The sequence below is a fragment of the Tiliqua scincoides genome, chromosome 1 (genome assembly GCF_035046505.1).
Source record: "Tiliqua scincoides isolate rTilSci1 chromosome 1, rTilSci1.hap2, whole genome shotgun sequence".
Taxonomy (NCBI): Eukaryota; Metazoa; Chordata; class Lepidosauria; order Squamata; family Scincidae; genus Tiliqua; species Tiliqua scincoides.
Genome location: NC_089821.1, coordinates 68,929,348 through 68,953,136, shown reverse-complemented (window position 1 = coordinate 68,953,136; position 23,789 = coordinate 68,929,348). Strand labels below are relative to the sequence as shown.

The following is a 23,789-nucleotide window of genomic DNA, read 5'->3' as shown; positions in this document are numbered from 1 at the left end:
GACTAAATAAAAAAAATACTCTTGGGGTGCATCTATAGGGGGGCTTTGAGGCATGCTTTTATCCCATTAAGTCTCTGCAAGTCACAAAATGCTGGTGCTTTGGCCCTCATTTCCCCCACCACACTCCCACCTCCACCCCATAGCTAACCCCAAACATTTTGCTGTCCCAGCAGCTGTGCCATACAGTCGGGATTGAGCCCAAAATTGGGAGCCTGGCAATATCATATGCAAATGAGAACATTTAAGAGAGCCTCTTATTAAGGCTGCAAAGTGTCCTGTTATTCTAAGGCCCAAATCCTAACCAACTTTTCAGCTCTGATGTAGCTGTGTCAATGGGGCAAGAGCTACATCCTGCAGCTGGGGGGCAGTCATGGAGCCTTCCTCAAGGTAAGGGAATGTTTGTTCCCTTGCTTCGGAGATGCACTTGCCCTTACCTTACTGTTGGAAAGTTGGTTAGGATTGTACCCTAAATGGCATAATTTTATATTATCTAAGCACCACTGTTCATAACAGATAAACCTTACTTGAGAATACTGCAACTAAGCTTGTTTGAGCCTTAGAGAACCAGCACAATTGTTCCACCTCTTTTGAAATTTTATTTTGGCAACCTTTTGTTTTTAGACACACCCAAATGGTTGAATTAAAGCTGTAGAATCATCTCTAGGTCCAGTCTCTCTCTCTCTCTCTCTCTCTCTCTCTCTCTCTCTCTCTCCCCCCCCCCCCCGCCATTGTCAAAGGCCATGTTATAAAACAAATCCCCATAGAAACAATGTAGTGGCTTCCTCAATCATATTAAGCCATCTTGTGCTATCTTAACCAAGTCGTGAGGCAGTTGGTAAGCCACCATTTGCATATTCCAAGTCATCTAGGACAGCGGTTCTCAAACTTTTTAGTACTGGGACCCACTTTTTAGAATGAGTCAGTTGGGCCCCACCGGAAGTGATGTCATTTAACCTGGAAATGATGTCATGGCCAGAAGTGATGTCATCAAGTTAAGCTTCAAACCTAAGCCGTGATCAGCCAAAGGTCTCATTACACAGCACACTTGTGCTGTTATTTTGCAGTTTGGAATCCCAGCTTAGAAGTCAAAGCAGAACACAGAACTGGATCCTTCTCCAACCATACAGCCCTCCTCCCTTTCTGTCCCATCTTATCACCTATTCAGGGCAAAACACCATGCCTCTCTCCCACTGGGAGCTCGCCAGCAGCTCTGTACCCTGTATTTTCAGCTCTGTATTTTCAATGGCAGCTGAGGTAGGCACTAGGCGACCCATCTGAAATGGGCTTGTGACCCACCTAGTGGGTCCTGAACCACAGTTGGAGAAATGCTGCTCTAAGGTGCTATTAAGTTATCTTTTCTTTTGTCTTCCTTGTTTGGCATCCAGTCTGCCTATACAGCCTTAAAGGAAAGCCGCAAGTAGGCTAATCAATAGCTTTTTTCCCACGTTACCACTGGCAGTAGTGGACAAAACATCATATTACCATACTCTAGAGAAGAGCTGAGCCAAATCAGGAGTTCCTGTTGCTGCAGTGGAGTATGCCGACTGTCACAAGATGGGAGCATTAATTGGGAGGAAAAAGTAGAATATTGTTAGTGAGTCCGGAACTGGGAGTGAGTATGTCATTCAGAAGAAGCCACTATAAGAGCTCTACAGAAGCAAAATTAGTTGTATTATGGGGTACAATATGAATGCAAATACTTTTTGTGGTTTCCTTTTAAGCATTCTATGTGTGCAATTCTTGTACCTATTGTGGCTGCAAACAAAAGCTTCTACCACACCTCAAACATGACCAATACAGTGACGTCTGAACTGCAGAGAGCTTGAAACAAGTGACTATATGGAGTACCCAGCCCATTGGAAGTATCAGAGTCTAATGACATAATTTCCCTGTCACAGTTTACTGGTTTGCCAATCCCTGTAGAAAAAGGGGGGGGGGCTGGATTATGAAAAAGCAGCTGTGGAAACAGCAGCAGAAGACAACACAGGCAACTGGTGGAGACCGAGTATAAATGAGAAATAAGGGGTAGGATCTGAAAGGGCAGAGGGTACTATCCTTTGTCAACAGCAGTATAAAATTATAGGCACATGGCTAGGGTTGACTGAAGGAAGAGTCAGTGTACCTCTGTCCCACTGACCTTATTGAAGCTGCTGTTTCAAAAAAGAGCTCCATAGAACAGCTATGGGGGAGAAGAGACTGGGCGGGAACCCGATCAAAGGTCAGCAGTGGGAGGCTTGGCTGGGGCTGGCGCCACTGGAGGGCGAGGGAGCAACTCACCCCTCTGGTGAGCTCAGCCACCCACAGTGCTTCCTGTGAGGGAGTGCTGGGGGCAGGGGAGTAAAGCAGGTGGGGCCCGGGCTGGCAGAGCTTGGCAGCTTGCCAAGTCTGTGCAGGCCAGGTGGTGCCCTCTGCAGCCATGTATGGAATGGCTCAGCCTAATGCCAGGGATGCTACTGGGATGAGAGTCAAGCAAGGACACTACTCACAGAGGCCTCCCTCTCTGTGAGGAGGACAGAGAAGCAACTGTTTTAGAGACAATCTTCATCCTCTGAAGGGATTCCTTACAAGATTCCCTGGGATTCCTTACAAGAATCACCTGCCTAACAGGACTGATTGGGGGGTGCCTGTAGGGAGACAGACCTGTTGCTGCAAAACAGTATCTCAACACCTGCCCAGTGTTTGGGAGATGCAGGGTCAAATTGTTGCTCTGACACACTTTTCTAATATGACCCTGGGCAAGTCCCTCTCCAGCTTTGTATAAAAGAAGGAGTTGGAGAGATCATAGGAGTTGTGAGAAGATAAATACTGTACCCTAAAAATGGTAGTAACAAGGTCAAATACATTCCTTAGACCTGAAATACCAACACTGTTCAGGAAAGTGGCTGAAGAGAAATAAAGAAGGCTGTAGGAGGAGACAGAAAAGAGATCAAGTGGGTATTATAGAGTTGCACCTGGAACCACACCCAGGATTGTGGCATGAGGACAACAGAATGCTGCTGTCTGAAAAAAAAGGAGAGACCTCCAAACAGGTGCAGAAAAACACAATTGATTGCAAGGTATGAGATATATTTGAAAGCCCAACCTGTTTCCTGTAACAAACTTTCTCCCAGAGCACTAACAATGCAAACAAATGATTCATCTTTTGTAAGCATACTCTCAAGGCCCAATCCTCTCTAACTTCCCAACACTGATGCTACCATGGCAAGGGGGTGTGTGCTGCATCCTCCGGGGATGGGCAGTCACAGAGGCCTCATCAAGGTAAGGGAATGTTTGTTCCCTTACCTTGGGGCTGCATTGGTGCTGGAAGGTTGGATAGGATTGGGCCCTCAATCACATGAAACAGACTAGCAAACAGATTTGTGATTTTTCAATCTTTTTCTTTTCAAACAGCATGTTGTAATAAAATGGTTCTTATGAATTTTTGTATAAAATTTGTTTTGGTTAAATATGTCTTAACATTTAATGTTTGCTTTGTATTTATTTCCTAGTTTTATTTTTGTGTGTTTGAAAATGTTTGTTTCTTCAGAACCCTCAAGAGAGCCTTTACCTAAACACATTGGGCTTTCAAGTATATCTCATAACACCTTGAATTAAATTTTTCTTTCTGCACTTGTCTGGAGGTCCCTCCTCTTTGTTGCAGATGTTTGGGTGTTGCCCCCTTTTATGCAGCCTGACAAAGAAAGAAGCCATTGCCAGCTCTCTGGGCAATAACTAGAAAGGCCACCATGATCTTCATCAGGAAGAAGCATTTGGGCTTGCAAACTGGAATGGATTACAGTTCCTTGTGAAGAGAGTCTCTCCAAACTGTTTCTTCCCTAACAGCATTAAATGTGCCTGTAGTTCATCAGGCTGTGCCTTACTTTGTTATATGGTTTAAGAACTGGACTACATAGTGCTGTTGTTGACCCTCAACACACACATATCCTAGGAAATCGTGTTCAGTGCTGTCATGTGAAGGTATCCCAGAATTCTTAATAGATTGACTTCCTAAGATGCAAGCAATCATCTCTGCAATTGTCAGGGGCAGCTGTAAGAGAAGTTGGTTCTATCTACTTCTGTAACATCCACACAAATGGACAGCATGGGAATTACGGGAATTGTATATAAAAAAGGAACCTGTACACTGAACTCCTTTTTCAGAGAGAACAGTGTAGGAGTTGGGGTGTTGAGCTAAAGTTTTCCTGTTTAACCAAAGATAGTGTGAACATAGCCTCAGAAAGGTGGAGGGCAGAACACTGCCTGAGGAAAGTGAGTACTGGGAACCAAATTTACATAGGGCTGTAAGGTACAAGGCCAACTCATAACACTTAAATCACAAGATCACTTGATGCAGATAGGTTACACCTTAAAACACTTTAAAAAATCTGATTCAGGCAGGTTTTTCCAAGTCTTCACTTAAGTGATCTTGAGAATGTATTCATTCCATTTTCTGACCATAGTAACAGGGAATTGCATTTACTAACAATGCTTCGTTTTTCAAGTGTTTATCAATATGTCTTTATTAAGTGTATAGAGCCATGGTTCCCAGTCTTTGTTGGGACACTACCCCCTTAAGGTAGTGCTGTTAGTATGGCACTTCTGGGTTTTGTCGCTGTAGCCAAACACAGGTAAGTAAAAAAAAAACACCCTTTTTTACTCACCCATATTCGGTGGTAGAGGTGAAACCTGAAGTGCCATACTAATGGAACTATGGATTGCGCAATCAGGACACTACCCTCCTTAAGGGGGAGGGCTCCCCCCAAAACACACATGGTTGCCTGGGGGGTCAAGACCCCCAAGTTGGGAACCAGTGGTGTAGAGCAGCGGTCTCCAAACTTTTTGGCCAGAGGGCCACATCAAATATCTGGCATTATTATTATTATTATTATTATTATTATTATTAACAGTATTTATATACCGCTTTTCAACTAAAAGTTCACAAAGCGGTTTACAGAGAAAAATCAAATAACGAATGGCATGGTATCAAGGGCCAGAAAAATAAAAATTAAATATAACATTTTAATAAATACATTAGAAAGCCTCAGAAAGCCTAAGACCTTCATACGGCCCAAAAAGTCACTTCTGGTTTTTCAGGAAAACCAAGAAGTGATGCTTTTAGGCCTTTAGAAAGCATTCTAAGGGGAGGTGAATGACCTCCCTGGACCTCAGAATACCTTCCAGATGTGACTGGAGCACAGCTCTGGTCACATTTGGATGAGTGGGCCAGAGGCTTGCAGGGGACCAGAGGTTTGTCACGGGTCAGAGGCTCACTGCGGGCCACATCTGGAGACCCCTGCTGTAGAGGATGCTGCAGGTATAGGCACTTTGTCAAGGCAGTTGTCAGTCTACATCAGGGGTGCCCAAACCCCGGCCCTGGGGCCACTTGCGGCCCTTGAGGCCTCTCAATGCGGCCCTCAGGGAGTCCCCAGTCTCCAATGAGCCTCTGGCCCTCCGGAGATTTGTTGGAGCCCACACTGGCCCGATGCAACTGCTCTCAGCATGAGAGCAACTGTTTGACGTCTTGCATGAGCTGTGGGATGAGGGCTCCCTCCACTGCCTGCTGTTTTACACCTGTGATGCAGCAGTGGCAGTGAAGGAAAGGCCAGCCTTGCTTTGTACAAGGCCTTTTATACGCCTTGATCTATTGCAAGACCTTCATTCATTCATATAAATTCATCTTTAACATATTCATTTATGTAAATTTATTCAAATTTTAAATGTAAATTAGTTCTTTTTTTCCCCCCGGCCCCCAATGCAGTGTCAGAGAGATGATGTGGCCCTCCGGCCAAAAACTTTGGACACCCCTGGTCTACATGATTAACAGCCCAATCCTAGCTAACTTGCCAGTGCCAATGCAGCCATGCCAATGGGTGCACACTGCATCCTGCAGTGGAAGGGGAATCTCAGAGGCCTCCTCAAGGTAAGGGAATGTTTGTTCTCTTACCTTGGGGCTGAATTGCAGCTGCATCAGCACCTGAAAGCTGTTAGGATTCTTCTATAAGACTGTAACCATGTGTACTCTTTCCTAAGAGTAAGACCCATTGAACACAACAGAATTTACTTCAGCATAAACATATATAGGGTTGCACTGTAAGGTTACAATCCTATAGTTATCTGGGAGTAAATCCCATTAAACCCAATGGAGCTTACATCTGAGTAGATACACACAAATTTGCCCTGAAAGCATGACTTCTATTATGTATTATGGTATATGGAACAAATGTCTTATGACTCCTCTTCCCTATGCTTCTACATAGTATCCAAAAGAGAAAGTTCAGACACTTGCTGCAGTGAGATGGGCAAGCTGGCCCCACTTTTGGAGTATCTGTATCTCCCTACAGTCTGAGATGTGAAATTTCTATTTCAGATGATCCAGAGAAATGTAGGGGATGGAAAATGGCATAGCAATTAATTTTTCTGTTCGTCCCATGACATCTGAAGCTACTTGATGTAGAATCTATGTCCCTCAGGGCGCAATCCAAACCTGCGCTGGAGCAGGCAAGCCAGGAGGCTTGCGCTGCATCCAACGCATGTTCATTGGGTGCAGCGGCTCAGCCAGGGGCAAGGGGAAGCTCTTCCCCTTACCCCTGGGTAAGGGTTGCCTGCAGGGCCTGGGGGGGGTAAAGGGGGTAATCTGTACCTGGGCCCAGGGTCCAAAGTGGGGCCCAGGAGCCAAAGGAGGGTGCCCAGAAAGTTCCAGATGTCTTACATTTTCCTATCTCCTCAGACTTGTTGCCCGCAGGGGATGCTGGGGATATTACCTTGAGCACGCGGCAGCAGCTACTGGCAAGCCATATATGCTGGGCAGAGGAATGCATACATGACACTCCTTAACACAGTGTCAAATCTGGGAGGAACTGGTCTGCTACAGTAGCTCTTTGGCTTGTGGATCTGCTTACCATGAAGGAGTGAATGGGAGCTCAGGGACACAGCTGCAGAACTACAGCTGCTGCAGAAATAAATTTTGGTACACACAAGACACTTTCCATTATAGTGTGAGCCTAAATACGATGATGCTAATGTTCTGCATGATTTTTTCTATTTAAATTTTTTTAGAGAGACTTAGGAGTGTGTTCTGTTTTCCATGTTATTGTATCTAGCTGCTAATGCCATGCAGGAGGGTAGACTTGGACTCCAAAGACTTTTCCAGCTATCTCCACCCTCCCCCACCCTGTTTTGCCTTTCCCTGCCCCCGTTCTGCTCACCCATCTCCACCCTCTCCCACTGTTTCACCCCTCCCTCTTTGCAAAGGGGCCCAAAAGATACTTTGTACCCCCTGAGAAAATATACTTTGTACCCCCTGAGAAAATTCCTCTCAGAGGCCCTGACTGCGCACCCCAATGGGTCTCCTCAGTCTTGCGCCACCTCTGGAGGTGGCTCAAGTCCGAGTAGAGCAGAGCAGCTCCAAGCCACTCCATTCACCCAGGGGATGGGGGTTGGGATTTGGCATAACCGCTGGGTCCCAGCCCCGCCCCTGGATCCCCGCACACTCGCCCCCGGGGCCACCCATCGCCCGCCCTCCCCCCGCCCAGAAGATGCAGAGAAGGTTTTAAAGATGGAAACAGCATCTGTGAACTGCTTTAAAGCCAAGAGAATTTGGGTGTTGGTTTCAGTAGCCAGGAGGTGATACAACATCTTTCTTGTCTCCACATACCCCCAGCCCGTGCCCCTCGCACATTTCTACTGACCATCAATGTCCCATATACTGTACCCTCTTTCTTCCTCACTAACCAATACAGTAGTTCAAACAAGAGAAAGAAAACCATTGAGAATAAAGGGCTCAGGATCTACATTACTTGAGTTGGGGGTTTTAGTATACACTTCGTGGAGCGCTTGAATACCACCGTTTTTGCCACTCGCCTACTATCATATATCATTTGACAAGATCCCAGAACCTTGAACTTGTTGATGCATGTTGGCTTGTCTACTATGATACAGCAGGGGAGGTTGGTGGCACATTCCCATACAATCACACCCACTCCACCAAAATGTAGTGGACGTTTCCTACAGGGCTTAGCAGGATCATTAGTCACAGAATTTTGCTTTTCCTCATTGCCAATAGTTTGATAGCCTATTCAAAATGAACAATGACCAACCTTTGTCTTCTTGCTCTGCATCTCCTGTGACCTAGTAGTGCTATCCACATCAGAGGGCATTTTTGAGATACCTCTGCATACAGAAAGCTGAGGTATTTGTCAGAGCTCCAGTTGTGGTTTTCAGTCTGTCTCCTGGGACATGAGCTTTCCAGTCCACTCTGAACTGCAGCCCAGCTGGTGATCCCAAGAGAGGAACAAGATATTACAGCATGGGGCCAAAACACAGTACCTCACTAGCAGACCATCCCTCAACAAGAAACACATTAAAAATAAAATAGGGGTCAGAAGCAGTGAGGCAGGTGGAAAAGAATTCTTGGAAATGGCACTGGGTCTTCCAAGGTTAACTTGCAGGCAAAAAAGAAGGAGCTTGAAAACCTCTGGAGCAAGGCTTCTTAATATATGTGTACTACTGTACACTTGCTGTAAAACCTATGCTTTTGAAAGAATAGACTTCCTATGCAGGTGTAATTGTACAAAATATGTCCAAAAGTAGTTTGGGATGGTGGCTTTGAAGGAAAGGTTTATATTCTTTTAGATCTCAAGAAGGAAGCTGCTGCTATAAGAAGCAAACTATCATGAAGGGACTTTTCGGTTTCTAGAGCCTGGCTCTACAATGGCTAGAAACAGTACCTCAAGGAAAATGAGTTCATCTTTCTAGACACAAATGGTGTAGCCCTTTGCATTTATAACAGCATGGCTGCTCCCCTGGAATTTAAATTGTTCAAGACATACATGCCCTGTCCTCTGTCCAGAGAGGCTCTGCCCAAGGCTCTACCGGACGTGATGCACAACACTCATAATGACCCAAAGGAGGCAAACTGTTTATATGAGCAGCATACGGAGGTTGCTTGGCACAAACACCACTCTTTCCATTTCTATTTCCCAAAGGCTAGACCACATCTCTGACCCAATTTCTGGGCCCATACTTGTCCAGGATTGCTTCCAATGATGGCCACTTGATAGACCAGCATCTAGGTCCAGGCACCCATTCTACTTCATTTTATGAATGGCCAGAATGCCATATTGTGAAGAGTTTGTACGTACTGGAAAACAAACAACTATGGTGGGAATTCTTCCACCATTACTGTTGGGGTTTTCCAAGCCTTCTTAGACTGCCGTTGCATCAGTGTGGTGGGTTCCATGGTTACCAGCCATCTTTTATTTTACAGAATATCCCTTATCGCACAAGTTGTCTCTTACCTATAACATTTGCAGTGCCATAGGACAAAACACATCACACATTTTATACACTTCCATGAAACACAATAAATATCTTTTACACTGAGACTGTTCCAAGGATTCCTTCTTCAAAATGTGAATCTTGCGGCCCTAATTTCACTGTTTCTTTGCTGGAAAATAAAACCTGGTTCTCAAATATAAGCATCTTCTGTTTAGGTCAAGAACCAAAGCACACAATTTAGAATACGCCTTCTGGGTTCTCAAACGCTACCCTCCCATTCTCCAAACCCCATTTTAGCTAATTTTGCAGAACCTTACAGCAGACACACAGCATGGAACAAGCACTATGCCTAAAGCCCTCTATGCATTTTACGAACACGTAAACTTGTGTCTAGACAAAAAAGGAACGCAATGCTTTGTGTGGGATTCTGTCTTGTGTAAATATGTAATTGAGTTGCTGCTACTCACCTTAGATTTATTCTGTACGCAAATGATATCTCAACTCACTTCAGCCAAATCTGAAGCACATAAATCTTTATTGAGTCATATAAATACATGCAAATTATTTACTACTAACAAGTTGTTAGTAACCTTTCAAATAGGGAATGGGAAGTCCAACTCATGGCAACTTCTAACAAAAAGAGCATAAATTATTGTACAAGAGTTAAAATGTTTAGAAGTTTAAATCCAAACTGCATTTGAGACTAATTCTGAATTTTACCTTTTGGAGACACTGGGTCTTTTTTTGAAGAAAAAAAATAAAATAAAATTAGTTGTGTCTGTGAGTGCCTTTGTTTTTACACAAAGCATTACGCAAAAAGCCTGCAAGGAAAAAGAAAAAAGAAATAGGGTGTTTTTTTTTCCTTCCTCCCTAAAGTTCAAAGCCTCATAATAGTTTTTCCATGTAAATAACGAGTCAGGTTTTAACAACGAAAAAAATTATTCACAAACGCAATTAATTTGGGACAAAGTGATTGGATTTCCTTGTTCAGTTCAAAATCCCTCTCTTCTTCGCTTTTCTTGTTTGCAAAATATGTAAATATTTAGTAATGTGAATAAACAGGGTTCGGGTTTTTTCCACTTTTGCCATATACCCAACATGCCAACTTTAATAACATTTGAGCGTTTATTTTAAATGTGAAGTTTATTTCCAAAGTCCTCATCTAGTTAGAAAGACTCCCATCAGCAAAGTCAGTCCTAATCAAAGGAGAGTAATTGAAAACAAACAATTTCTTAGCTATTGAAATACAAAGAGTATTTTTGTCAGATAACTTTTTAAACAACACAGGGTGTTTTCTGTATTTGGGTCTTTTTTAGTCCACATTTAGGCACTTCTGGAAATCCCAACAAAAAGGGACTTCTACACAGATCTCAAAGATCAGCTTATCAAAAGAGATTTATTGGAGGAATGGTGGGAAAGGAAAACGGATACCAAAATTAAAGCAGAACTTGTTCCAATCAAAGTTTACGGGTCGGAACCACCTATACTGCAAATGTGCGAGTGGGGATGTTGCATATGCAAGCATTGCGGAACTGGGGCCTGTACAAAAATGGATTACAATCCTGCGCACACATTTTATACATGCACAAATACTGTTGAATTCAATTGAGTCATATTTATGCACACACTAAGGGAGACAAATTATGCACATCCAAACAAATGCTTGTTAACAGGGAAAAGAAATGATGTCTATTTGATATATCATTTTCCACATGTAGAGTGCTTCTATATGGTCTCAGTATTGTTATTTTCTCTCTCATATAAAACGTACTTTTAAGGAATTTAATGATATCCTTTAAGGAATCCTTCCTCTGTGTCAAACATGATTTTTTCTCTCCCTTCGAATGACTGCCTGCACTCTCTTACAGCATCCCAAGTTTCCTCATCAGAGCCCCTTTCCAATGAGTCCATTCAGCGCTGGGAGGTTGCCCCTGATGTTGGAAAGCAGAGTGCTGAGTCACAAGCCTTGTGCTGAAACAGGACTTGGATGTCTTTTGCTGATTAATGAATTATATCAGAACCCAAATATATATACATACACGCACACAAAGGACGGACGGAAGGAAGAACACTGGGATGAATGAAAGACAAATGTGTATGAACTTTCTTGCTGGGGGAGGAGGAAGAGACAAAGAGCACCCCCCCATGCCCTTGACTGCCTGCCGAGTATCAGCACTCACTCCCACATCACCCTTTCATGACATCTGTCGCCTGGAGGGTTAGTCACCTGCTGATGACTAAAGGCCACTCTGAGTGTGAGAATGGGACAAGCATCTGACAACAACCCACCAGCAAGCCATTGTGTTTTGTTTCCTGCAAAAGGGCAGCAGGGAGGCAGCAGTGCTCCAAGTGCCTGGCACTTGGGCTGGTGTGTAATGTAAAAGCCCTCTGCAGTCCAGACCAGAGGGCTGGGCCAAGGGCTTCTTAGATAGGAAAATATTACAGATGATTAGAAAGGGAAGCATGAGGAAAGTTCTAAGGCGAAAGAAGTGGAGAAAAAGAATGGGTCAGTTTCTTCCCTCTATCCCCACCCCTTCTCTCCCCCCCCCATTCTTTTTTTTTTTTTTGTCTTTTTCCCGTCCACCTCCCTTTCCAAATCTGGCATTTCAGCCTGAGACAGGGTGGTTGCACACACTCACCTCGCCTTGTCTCTTTGTAGGGGAGAGGAGCCAATCTGCTGTACCTCTCCTCCCCCATGCCCCCCACACACACTCCCACCCTCTGGGACTGGGCTTTGCTCTGTGGTTAGAGCTTTACACGTCAGAAAAGAGGAGGGGGGTTAGAAGGGAAGAAGCCTTTGCGAATATCTTCACCAAATTAAAAAACAAAACAAAGCAAAAAACAAAAAACCAAACCCACAACCAAACCAAACCCTAAGTGAGTGGGATTGGCAAATGGGATTATTAATCCTGGCCCAGAATAAAGGAGGCAGCAGACTCCATGCAGACCCCTCGGCGAAAGGAAGCATTCAGCCACACACCTACCTTCAAGGGCTGCACCGGACTGGGGCTTTAACCAGATGGAGTTCAGAGCAGGTAGGAGCCCTTGGTACCTTTCTCCAGCCTCCCCTCCTCCAGAGGGAAGCCAGCCTACCTCTCTTCCTCACTCAGCACCCCCAATGGAACTCTCGCAAAGACATGCGATTTCTCTAACATTTGCTGGGACATGTTCCCCCCCCCCCCACTTTCTATAAATGCCACTAGCAAATCTTGGCAGCATCCAAAGATCGAGAGAGCGGGATTGGGGAGGGGGGTGCAGTATGGTGGGCTGGCATTTCCTCTGGATAGATCTTTTTCCAAAAAACAAAACAACCCCTTTTCCTTCCCCCTTCCTTCTTTTGCTTTGAGAAAAATCCTATTGCTAGCTCCATTACCTTTTCTCTTATTTCCCCCCCCCCCTTAGTCTGAAGAGCTGAAGTGGGATGTGGTGGGGTGGGTGGTGAAGTGGGGGGGGGAGAGAAGAGAAATGAATGAGCCTGTGCTTGTATACAATTGCATCAAATACATTCTTGAAAGCAACCTGGTTCTGCTTAACACTTGAATCTGAAAAAAAAGAAAGGCAGCCGCTTCGAGAGAGGGTGTATGCACTTTTTCTTTTCTTTTCTTTCTTTTTTTTATATTCGTACATTCCTGGACACCAATCAAAAGAGCAAATCACGGGAGGTGGAAGAGAGAGAGAGAGAGAGAGAGAGAGAGAGAGAGAGAGCGTGGTGAAAACTTTGCGCACATACAGAAAAAAAGTTCAGACAGCTTTTCCCACCTAACACCCAGCAAACACAAACCAAAACAAATAGGGAAGGGGAAAAAAAAAGAAAAAAAAGGAAAGGAACCCAGGGCAGAGCCAGCCAGGGAGAAAGGCAATTTTTCACTCTGCGCTGGGAAGCTGCAGCGATCATTCGGAACAAAACCGTTTGCCTGCTAACCCGCACCGTCGCCCCCAGCCCACACTCTGAGTCTACTATGCTATGTGTTGCTGGGGGGGTTTCAGGTAAGGGCTCGCATCTCATTCGGTTTTGAGAGGGGGGGATGGGGAGGGGGGTCTTGGCATACGCCTCATCTTCCCCCCCTTTCCTTCCAAACCGCTGCTGATTCTAATTTGATTTGATTAAAACGTCTGTCTGGCTTTGGGACTGATTTAAGACTTTCCCTCTGCCCCCCCTCCCTTTTTTCATGCATGTTTGTGATTATGGGGGGGGGGGAGAAGAGAAAGAGAGAGGCTGCTGAGTGAAGGAATAACAACCAAAACTGACAGAGGAAAATCAAAGTCATGGGCATTTTAGAAAAGAGTGTTTCTTTCCCATGGCTGGAGTTAAGTGCTGTCCCAGCACAGAAAGAAAGTGTGTTTGGTTACTAAAATAAAAGGACAGTGGTTTTTTTCTTAAACAAAGAAGGGGAGAAAAACCAATCCTGAAACAAGATTTTGGTCAAAATGAGGAAATGTCCTACTCTGGGGCGGATGGAAGCAGGGGGAGAACCAGACCCTAGGAAGCATCCGAGCAGTCCTAAATAATGCAAAGGTTTTTGGTTGGTTTTGTTTGTTAATCCTTAGAGTTTTAACATTTGCAGCCTGTTAGCAAAACTTTTTTGCTGCTACTTTGAGGAGGTGGGGGGAGAGAGGTTGATTACTTGGAGTGAGAGAACTTTTTCCTGCAGGGTGTAATTTTTATAAGCAATGGGGGTTTTGTGTTTTGCAGACAACACCCCAGGCTTTCTGGGCAAGGGCTTGTGTTGAAAATAAAATAAAAACGTTAAAACAATCCTTAAAAGGTCAAAAGTGGTTTGTTTCCTGGACTGGCTCTTTTGACAATCACTCTGTTTGGGAAGAGGGGAGTCTCTTGCTCCCACAGAGTCAGCTATTTAAAAAGAAAGAGCAAACAAACAAAACAAAAATCTTTGGGATTTTTCACTCTGGATGCTGGAGAAGGCAGAGCAGGGAAAGTGGAGGGGGATATGCCGGAAAACATGAGGCCAAGGAGACCAACCCTATTCATCCCTCTAGGAGTAGACAGGCATTCGTAGAACTTGCTCTTTCATGCCTCAAAAGAACAAGAACCCAAATTCTTATTGCTAGGTCTGGTGGGGAAAGATGCTGTCTGTTTGTTAGCGTCTGTTCAGAGCCAGCAAATTCTGATCCTTGACTGAGGTGATTGGAGAAAGTAAGGGGGGGGGAGAATGGAACAGAAACAGCAGAACTGAGTACTGTCCTATCACCCTCATTCAGCAGCTGGAGCTGGCAGCTTGAAAGACTCTGCATTCTTAGGGGTTGTTCTCCTGGGCTGTCCAAATTAGAAGGAAATGCTCCTCTGAGCACATATTCGGGTGACGGGCCACTGGTGTGCCACAGTGGGGTACTTCAGCTTTAAACAAGGATGTCTCTCAGGGCAATCTGCATGATTGAGTATCTGGTAGAAAAGAAAAAAGATGCTATGCAGGAGGAGCTGTTTGGAAAGTACTGTATCATGGGAGGATGTGAGTAGAAAGAGAGTACTGAGGAACAACGGCATGATTTCCATAACCACAACCTTTTAAAAATCTGCACATACACATAGTTTCTATTGCATGCATACACATGCACAGATATGCACATATACTCTCTCACCCCAGCAAACCAACAACAGAACACCTATAGGGGTATTTACATGATGCCCTATATGGAACCACTTCAATATTTGGCATCTAATTTGACCTTCTTTGTCAGCTGCATGACTTGATACAGGGCCCAATTCTATTCAACTTTTTATTGCTGGTGCAGCTGCGCCCAAAAGGTGTGCACCACATCCTGCGGTGGTGAGGGGCAGACATGGAAGCCTCCTCATGGTAAAGGAACATTTATTCCCTTACTTCAGGTCTGCCTTGGCACTGAAAAGTTGGATAGGATGGGGCCCACAGACTGTCAAGCACCAGGCCATAATGGGCCTCTGTCTGCAAAGGAGATGTGGCAACCCTTCCTCTAAAGAGACAGTTAATTGTGCCACCTGGCAAGGACCTACATGATAGACTACCACACCACAGTATCCACCATCTCCAAGCAAGACTCAACTCTAGTATATCTGCAGGCATCACAAGGTGTTTGGGGTAGTAGTCTCCTGGTGCTGCAGATCAGAAAACATCTCAAAAAAGAATCTAGAACTAGCCTATGAAGACTATCTAGGCATGTTACTGTGTGGGCACAATCCTAACCAGGTCAACTCAGAAGTAAGTCCTATTTTGTTCAATAGGGCTTACTCTCAAGAAAGTGTGGTTAGGAGTACAGCCTGACACATGTATTTTGGCACTCCAGCTCAGGATAGGAAAACACATGCTTCTTAAGCTCAAAACAACCATGCACGTATATGCGTGTACCCACATAAAACACATACACTTTCACATACATTTCTTTTCCCTACAGGTGCTACTCATTAAGTTTGCTGTTCATAGGTGATGGAGTGGGAAACCTTAACATTCAGCTTATTTTCCTTATCCATTGTTCATCCCACTATCACATTGTCAAAGACTGGCTTAGTTCACACGAGTTTTGTTCCTGAGGTTGTTGTAGAGAGAGAAAATTACTGTAAACTCAAGACTTGAGAAGGCAACTATTTTTGACCTTCACTTCTTAGGGACCGAAGTCTATGACTGTACCTGTCCAGCAGCTTGGCAAAGTGCCTTGGTATAGGTGTGTTTGCCAATGCACAAGTGTGAGGAAGTTTCTTTTGTTGAATGTTTGTGTCTGGAGGAGAACTCAGCCTGCTCAGAACAGACATGGGGAGAGAAATTAATTCTGTTTATCACTAGTCAGGAGACAGAATGTCAGTAAATCAGTGTGACATTGGGCAAGTTTGTGACAAGACGAGTACCAGTTCACAGTAGGGTGGAAACCTATGCAAGATCAGACATTTTCCAGTTCAGTAGCATCTCTCTCACTGCAGAATCTCCATGTGGCTATTTATAACTAACCAGGAGACAGAATGTAAGCAAACAATTGGTGTGAGGACAGGCAGGTATGCAACAGAGTGGGAAGTGATTCACAGTGCCTGATTTGTGTGCACACACTCAAATTTACATGAAGCATGTCTACAATTCTATTGAAAAACAAAGACACAGTCTGACACACACATGGCTAGATATCTTCTAAAAGGAAAAGAAAAAGAGAGGTGCTAGGTCTCCAATCTACATGACAGTTGTGTCTTTTTCCTTTTGATGGAAAGGATTTCTGAATGTGCTCTGAAGCATGCTCTTCTTATTAGTTCAGAGCAGAGGTGCCCAAGCCCCGGCCCTGGGGCCACTTGCAGCCCTCGAGGCCTCTCAATGCGGCCCTCAGGGAGCCCCCAGTCTCCAATGAGTCTCTGGCCCTCCAGAGATTCGTTGGAGCCCACAATTGGCCCAGTTGGCCCAACACAACTGCTCTCAGCTTGAGGGCAACTGTTTGACCACTCGCATGAGCTGTGGAATGAGGGCTCCCTCCACTGCTTGTTGTTTCAGATCTGTGATGCAGTAGTGGCAGCAAAGGAAAGGCCAGCCTTGCTTTGTGCAAGGCCTTTTATAGGCCTTGAGCTATTGCAAGACCTTCATTCATTCATATAAGTTCATCTTTAATATATTCATTTATGTAGATATATGTAAATTTATTCAAATTTTAAATGTAAATTAATTCTTCTTTACCCTGGCCCCTGACACAGTGTCCGAGAGATGATGTGGCTCTCCTGCCAAAAACTTTGGACACCCCTGGTTCAGAGGGTTCCAAACTAAACTCTGGCACTAGAAATCCAGTCAGAGCACTAGATACCCAGCCTGGTGCATCAAATATGCACTTTCACACATTCAATCACTACCCCCCCTTTCCCAAGTCATAAGGGTCCCACACCTAGCATCCATTCTAGAAAATGGACAGTTTGAAGAAACCACTCCATACACTATTGTACTGAACAATTGTTCAGTAAGTGGGCAATAGAGAACCACCTTTCAGAGCGCGATACCATAGTCTTTCGAGACTGAAGGTTGCCAACAGTGGGCAATAGAGAAAGAACTGCCACTATTTCAGTCTGATCTTCATCCTGCTCTATTGCTTGCTTTCATTGTCTCCCTAATAAGCTAAGTTCAAGACCCTCATCCTGACAGGTAGACCTCCTTTTTCAAGCCTTCACACACATCTGTACACACACACACACACACACACACACTCTTCCACGTGCAAGCCCTTTCCCTACAGATGCTCCTCATTAGGCTTGCTGCTGGTTTAGGTTTGCTGATCCTAAGCTTGCAGCCAGGAAATTAAATAGGGGAAAGGGAAAAGTTATAGGAATGATTTGAAGGTCCACACTCTTGCGACAAGAGCATAATACACTTTTATAAGGAAAGCAATACAAATGAGACTCAAATAGGCCATTTTGATAGAAACTTCCGTTTCAGGGGTGCGTACCAATAGCAGTTCCAGCACTTGGTTCAGTGCTGTAGCACAGGGATGGCCAAGCCTGAATTCTCAGGAGTCACTCTGCTCTCCAGGCAGTGGTCTGGAAACTGGAAGTGCACTTTGATGCACAATCCAAGCTCTTCTCAGGTGGCCACACTTTATAATAAAGTCTCTGAATAGCTGTCAGCCGGGGCATTACATATAAAACTCAAAGAGAGAAATAACAAAGGATGGAACTACTCATACATCTCGCAACTTTTGGAAATAAATTTCCTTTCCCTGCACATGAAACAGTGGACAAAATGTTGATCATGTGATTAAAATTTGGTGAGGATGCGAGAGGTGAGTTAAAACTGTTCTTATAGGCCAGGTTTGACCTTCAGCTGGGAGGAGCATCATGAGAAGCACCCTGGAAAAATCAAATACTTTTGGCTTCCCTCTATTCTCTACCCTGTACTGGTCCCACACAAGTTCCTGCCAGTTCCAACAAGTGACCAACACAGGCGGAAGTCCTGTGGTGCAGATTATACCTAACTCCCTAATTTAGAACCACCCAGAGGTTCTCTTATATTATGTGAGAACCTGGAGACACTTTAGAAAACTAGAAGACAATACGAACTCAAAAGTCTTTATATATACCCACAATCACAAAGGTAGCTTATGACAGGGCCACTGGTGGTCAGTCACTTGTTTTCCCCGAAAAGCTGTTTTCAAAAGAAAACAAGACTTGGACAGCTGAAGTGCAGTCTAGGAAGAGTTGGGTAAATGGCAGCATAGGATCAGCCTCAGGATAACAAAGCCAGAATAACAAAGGTGGGATTTCAAAGTGAGAAAGAAGTAGGTCCATCAAAGCAAGGCAAGGACGTCAGAATAATAGGCCTTGAATCAGCATGTTAGATAGAGGCATGGATTGGGATACAGGGGTCAGAAGACAAGCACATCACAGCTGTGATTCACAGGTAGTGACAGCAACACTGTAATAATCTAGGCCATGGGCAAATGCTTTGGATGCTAGCCCAGATGCTGCGGAGGGGAAAGTACTAGAACTTAGTCACAGAGGGACGCTTGAGGTCTTACGAGAAGGCTGAGCAAATGGCATCATGGTACCCTGACTATATATGGGAAAATCAAGCTCCATTCTGACCACACTGAATTTCAGGCCACTCATGAGGACAGGCTCATGAAGCAAGGATACAAAGCCAATGGCAAAAACCCATGTCTGTGACAAGATCCTTCCGTACTGGAGCACAGAAGGGGGAAGGGAGCAAAGATGGAGCTTTGCAACATCCCTTACACAAAATAGGAAGAAACTACCAAAATGTGATCCTGGAGGATTGATCTGATTGATAGGAGGTGATGAAGCCACAGAAGCTAGCAAAACTTCAAGAAGGGGAGAACTGAGAGGGTGAGAGACCCAGGGAAAGGAAACACTGTTTCAGAGTTAAATCCAGGAAGAGGTGGCTGGAGATGTTACATCAGCTGTATTTTGGGGGCGGGGAGAGCTAGAATGCACTGAAGAAAAAGTTTTCTAAATAGGGGCTGTAGTCTGTATGAACAAAGAGAAGTGAAGGTGAATTGGGGTCATTGCTGGAGTACGTTTATGAGGAGAGATGGAGCGTGAGGTAAGGATGAGAGTTAAGGCCGCAGAGTCCCTGAGACAGTAGCAGGGAGCACAGGTCACACTAAACTGGGCTGAGCTTTCCAGCAGCTTATTTTCTTGGAAAAGCTTTATCAATAGCATCTGGACCCTGCTTGTAGGGACAGTTTGCTGAGACTGGGTCTCCTCAACAGCTCTGTCAGGTTCCCCATGGCTAATCCAGTATTGGCTAGTCTTTTGGTACAAACAATTCTTGCGCAGACTATAGTGACTTCTTGTTTAACTTCTAATAACCTCAGCAGAAGTGCTGTTTATCACAAGTGTCCAAACTGATTATTGTGTGCTGGCACACAGCTCCTTGTGATAATTCTCTCTGGTGCAATATGCTGCTTACCTGTTGTTTCTGCCCATGAGACTCTCGAGGGCCCCAAGAGTTGTCTCAGAGATCTAACAGTGTCTCCCCAGTAAAAGCCCCAGGAATATTAAGTCTTCTGACAACTACTGTTCTTGGGAAGCTCTTCCCAGACAATTGTTCAAATGAAGGACTCACAGATTTTCTGGCAGGAGTGCTTTGGCATTCCAAAGACAGAGACTTGTCTTTTATTCCCACCAATGGCTTGATTCCCCCCCCCCCCCAAGGAAGACAGTTTTGAAGAAAAAAGTCTAAGAAATGAAATCAACCTGCCTTAACCTTGCAGGCCAGCAGTCTTGGAGCATTCTCTCAGACATGAAAAGCCAGAAGGCACCACTGAGTTTTAGTGATAGGGAATGCTTTGTATCCCCTCCCTAGGTGAATTGTTCCGGGGTTCTGTCTTCTGCTTCTTGAGCTCACTACAAATTTCACAGCTCGATACATGAACATGGTTAAGTGCTATTCATGTCTGGCCAGGATAGGATACTGTGAGTTCTGTTCTTACATGTCTCAGTAACCAGATGGGCACTAGGAATTATGCTTAGCTATCACTAATCTCCATTCCACACAGTATTAATACATTATGATTTTTGTGCAGAATCCCACTGTATGCAGCTATTTCCTCTCAATATTAACCTCCCCAAGCTTTAACAGGTTTGGGCTTTTCCTGTTGCCGCCTTCCGGCCCTGACACTCTTGTAAGCTCACGTCACCCTGCAGTTTCAAACTAAGCTGGTCAGATTTCGTTTCAGTAGGGCTCAGCTCAATGTTTACTTCAGCTCCACTTGCTCCTGAATCCTCACTGTAGAGGACACACCTAAAGATCCTCTCTGCAAGAAATCCTCTGCTATTAATCAAACAGTTACTGATCCACAGCCCAGTTGAGGTCACATTGCCCAGCCCCAGTACGTGTTCACTCCAAATTAAAGACAATTCAGTGGAGCCACCAAGTAACTGGGCATAGAACTCATTTCTAAATAAGTCTATGGGTTCAAATCCAAGATATGTTTTCCTGGGAGTAGACTCCATCTAACTAAAGTGAAACTTGCCTCTCAGTACAGATGCAGAAGGTTGTGCTTCATGACTGCAATCTCTCTATTCTTTGCTATCAGTCAGATTTCCCAATAATATTCCACTCCTAAGAAAGTTCAGTTACAAAATCTGGTGCCAACTAACACCTCAACACATGCAGCAAATGAAATGAAACAATTTCCTTACAGTGCCTCAACCTGTCCTAAGTTCTCAGCATATATGCAGTTGCTCCCCTTAATGGAGAAGCCTTTTACTGTACTAAGGTCACACTCCTAAGCGCTCATAAATTTAAATAAGTTCCATAGAACTTGGTGGGACTTGCTTTTGAGTGACTATGCAATAGGAATGGGCTGCAAAACATACTTCCATTCCAGAACTTAGGGAATAAGTATAGGCTATCACCTCGCCTATTCTGAGAGATCCAGTCAGTGATGTTCTAGTATTCCAAGGTACTTACTATCCCACACAGAAATCTTTTTAGCATAGCTCCATAAGAAGGGGAATCAAAGGTGCAGAGTTTGGCACTTTCTGTGTTGAGTTGGAACTGCCAAAACCCTTGGCTTGCACCCAAATCTGAAATTATTTTTGCATTGTGCAGTCTAGACATGATCTCCTCAACTGTCCTCCAGAGGCACTATGCACACTCGGTGGCCCTGCTCACAACTTTGGGGCCTAGGCAAACTCTCAGATTGTTTGGTTTTTATTATAGAGACCAGGCTCGGAGCACAAAAGTATCTCATTTATCGTCTGGTCTGGTGCCACTTCTGTCTCTCTTACTGTCAAGAAAGCTTTATGTAGTGTCCACATTTTCTGTGGCACACTGGGAACAATATTAAGAGTGTGCTTTTATAGCCTTAGTGCATCCCAGTTCACTAAACAGCCCATCAAAATTTCTGCCAATGTCTTTTGCATGTTACTCTCAAGGCAAGTCAGTGGAAGCTAAACACACAGCTAAGTGATTTCAATGGAACTTGTACTCCTAACCTCTGTATTACGCCCCAAGTATTTTATTCCCCCCAAAGCATGAAAGGTTCCAACTTCCCATCCATTCTGACTTCATCTGTCCCTACATCCTTTGTTACAATTACCCATTTTGTATTTGTCTATGGTTTGTTGCTGTTGTCTGTAAGCTTGGGTGGTCACTGACTGTCCACTCTTTGTTCATGTGCTGTAAATATGATGTTCAGCTTCAGGGAGAATTTGATTATTAATGTTGCAGTCCTAAACACATTTAACTGGAAGAAAGTCTCATCCAATCAGTGGGATGTGCAGTACAATGGTATGCACATTTATTTGGAAGCTACTCCCGGGGAGTTCAGTCCAGCTTACTCCTAAGTAAATGCGCAGTGGACTGCAACAATGGTTCCAAGTAAATGTGATGAAGTATATCAAGAAATATGCAAAGATGTGTTAGGATACGTAGTAAAGATTTATCATCTATAACAGCATTCTAACCAACGCTCAGTTGCGTCTCTACTCATAAACAGCTGGAAGTTCCTCTGTGGGCCACTAAACCTACGAAGAATCTCCCAACCATCTAAGAATCTCCTTCTGTGCTTCATTCAGTTTCACACTTTCTGTTCCCTGTCATTCCCTACTTCACCCTTACACTCTTCTCTCCCGGAGCGATGCAGCTTACCTCAGAATGGAAAAATTCCTACAAAGTACAGCCATTGTCTGGTTAATTTCATTGTCCGTTTTTTTGCACGGCCTTGACTCTGTCATTATTGATGCAAACAAGTCTGCCGGCTGCTCAGGGCTCCCCAGTGTCACCACCAGACTTCTCCATTTGCTCAGCCTGAAGCGTACCTAAGGGAACCAACAGATGTAAGGACATGCAGGGTATGCAACCAACACCCCAAACAATGTCACTCTGGCCCACCCACCTCCTACTCACTGAAAACATGGACCCTGGATTCAAATTCCAGGTCAGCCAAAGATTCACGGGATAATTCTGAACAATGTACTCTCAGTCTCAGTTCTATAAAATGGGAATAAAAGTGGATCACCTCATAGCTTGCTTTCAGCACACTCCTATGTGTGTCTATGCAGAAGTAAGCCCCATTGTGTCTAATGGAGCTTACTCCTAGGAAAGGGTGTATAGGATTGCAACTTCAGAAAGTGAAAGAAGTCAGGATTACAATATTTTCTAGAAGTGATGCTGGTGCTCTGCCAAAATCCACACACTAAAGGAAGATGCCAGATCATTCATAATAGGCTGTATAGACAGAATGCACTACATAATTCAGGGCCCAATCCTATTCACCTTTCCAGCACTGATTCAGCTGTGCCAATAGAGCCCCCCTCAATGTAAGGGAACATTTGTTCTCTTATCTTGGGGCTGCATTGCAGTTGCATTGGTGCTGGAAATTTGGTTAGGATTGGGTCCTCACTAAGATTAGCTTTTCACTTGATACAACTTGCTGTGGCCTATGACCCTGGCTTCCTGGGTGAAATGTTAAGTGCAAGCATCTCCTAGATGTCATAAATTACTACTCCCCACTGAAATGATGCACAAGGGTATATTGATGTATCTGCCTCCTGACACTTTTCAAATTACATAAGTTAATATTGGCATCTAAATTTTAGAGGTGAGAGATGAAGCCATTAACTGGCTGAAGAAGAGTAGTTTGCACTTTCAGGCTCACTGTAGACATCCCTGCAACACACTCTACACCAGGGGTGCCCAAACCCCGGCCCAGGGGCCACTTGCGGCCCTTGAGGCCTCTCAATGCGGCCCTCAGGGAGCCCCCAGTCTCCAATGAGCCTCTGGCCCTCCTGAGATTTGTTGGAGCCCACACTGGCCCAATGCAACTGCTCTCAGCATGACGGCCAAATGTTCGACCTTTCACATGAGCTGTGGTATGAGGGCTCCCTCCATTGCTTGCTGTTTCACATCTGTGATGCAGCAGTGGCAGCAAAGGAAAGGCAAGCCTTGCTTTGTGCAAGGCCTTTTATAGGCCTTGAGCTATTGCAAGACCTTCATTCATTCATATAAGTTCATCTTTAATAAATTCATTTATGTAAACTTATGTAAATTTATTCAAATTTTAAATGTAAATTAATTCTTTTTTTCCCCCGGCCCCCGACACAGTGTCAGAGAGAC

General features: G+C 44.4%; 1 protein-coding gene across 1 annotated transcript in view; it reads left to right on the top strand.

Moving 5' to 3' along the window:
• The window catches only part of CLCF1 (cardiotrophin like cytokine factor 1), a 71,172-nt gene that overhangs the window by 15,101 nt on the left and 32,282 nt on the right, over nucleotides 1-23,789 (top strand). The window lies entirely within an intron of this gene.